This window comes from Frankliniella occidentalis, unplaced genomic scaffold (genome assembly GCF_000697945.3).
Source record: "Frankliniella occidentalis isolate FOCC.00 unplaced genomic scaffold, Focc_3.1 Scaffold809, whole genome shotgun sequence".
NCBI classification, from domain to species: domain Eukaryota; kingdom Metazoa; phylum Arthropoda; class Insecta; order Thysanoptera; family Thripidae; genus Frankliniella; species Frankliniella occidentalis.
This window is the reverse complement of record NW_026267918.1, coordinates 39,561-41,411: the sequence shown is the minus strand read 5'-3', so window position 1 is coordinate 41,411 and position 1,851 is coordinate 39,561.

Here is a 1,851-nt window from a genome sequence, read left to right as displayed (position 1 = left end):
GGGCGGGGCGGGGCGGGGCGGGGCGGGCCGACACAATGGCCAGCGCGTCCAATGCGAGTGCCCCTCATGGTACGTACATACTGTGTACCCTCCCCGACGGCCCCACCTGTTGATTTAAGCCCGTACGACGCACAAACACCAATACACGACACAAGGGATCGCCATCACCAGCGAGACTATGAGATTGCGTCGCTCTGTCTCTCTCCTTATTTTTCTCCGTTCCGATCCATCGAGATTATTATTATTACAACTACTTTTTATCCATCGGGGGTTCCGATACTATTACTAGTGCTCCGTTTCCTGGCTCCGCGGGGGAATGTGTAAGCCGCGCGGGGAACGCCCTGCCGCCGCACCCCACCCCACCTCGCCCCGCCCCGCGCGCGGTGCGCTGGCCGCTTTGCTGCTGCTCCGATTGCAAACGGCGCTGCACTTTGCGCGGTGCGACTCCGGGAAAAGGCTCTCCATCGGAGAGGGAGAGGAGGGAAGAGTGCGAGGGGGAGGAGAGCGGGCGGGGCGGGCGGCCACCTGCACGAGCGCATGAGAGAGTCCAAGTCGCAGAGAGGAGAGATGAGACATCTCGGAGCAGCCGCAGCGCTGCGGGCTGCTGGGCCCGGCCATGGCCCGCGGGGGAGCTCCGCGCCCACCACCATTAGCGAAGAATTCACGGCGCCTCCAGCAGCGCTCCGCGCCAGCGGGCCGTATGCCATGTGGCGACAACAAACCGAAAGGCGAGCATTACCCGTGCGTACTTTGCACGGCGTTCTAAGAACATGCTCATCATGGTCATCATCTCAGAACAAAACTAAGCCGCAAGTAATGCAAAATTGAGAAACAAATGAATAAACGCGAATTTGCGATTGTTATGTCGTTTGTGACCCCGCGGCGGCACGCGGAGTCACGTGACGGCATAGCGCGCGCGGCGCCCGCGGGTCTGCAAATAATGAAAATGGCTTCATCATTTCGCGGCGATCAGGCGGGCAGGCGAGTCGGGCCGAGTTGGATCGGCGGGGCGGGGCGGGCTGGGCTGGGGTGAAGCGGGGTGAGCCGCGGGCGCACGCGCGTCGCGCGCACGCACTGCGCGGCCTGGAGCGGGGCAGCAGAGCCGTGTATTTGCATAGCTGGAGCCGGCGCTGGAGCGAGCCTGGAGCTGCGGCCTGGAGGGCCTGTGGAGGCCGCGCGCAGAGAGGGAGGAGCGTGGCGGCCGGCCGGCTCCGCAGCTCCACAGCGCTGACTCTCTGCTGCTCCGACCCGATCCGTTTCCAATCCGACTGGCACAAGGGGCCTAACTACCACACGCGCCACACGATCGCTGCCGTGCCGCGCCACTACCATGGAATTAAGCGGTAATGGCGCGCGCGCCGCCGCCCCGCGCAGCATTCCTGCTGAAAGGTCCTGCTGCTGCTGCCTGCTGCACGGGCCTGTCGAACTGCTGCTGCTGCGCAGCCTCCTGCTGAACGGTCCTGTCGAAGTCCTGCTGCTGCTGATGCCGAAGCCATCATAAGCGACAACCCATTCGCCCTGCTGCCCCTCTCTCTTCCCCCTTCAACATTCCAGGCGGGTGACGGGCCGCGCCTCGCCGAGCAGGGGGGCAGAAAGGGCACAGCAGACTGTCCAGCGGGCCTGTCCAGTCCTGCTCCGGCCTTATACAGCTCGGCCCTCCAGCCGGTCAGCTTACGCCTCGTTGGCTGTGCAAGCAGGAGGCACAGCAGCGGCCGGGCCAACATCGTCGTCCCCTTGCCGTCAACCCGTTCCGAAGCAGCCCCCCCCCCCTTCCCCATAACGCACACGTCCTTATCGGGGAGCTCCCATCACGCCAGGTAGCCCCCCTCCTCCCCCTCGGGTGCTGCCCCC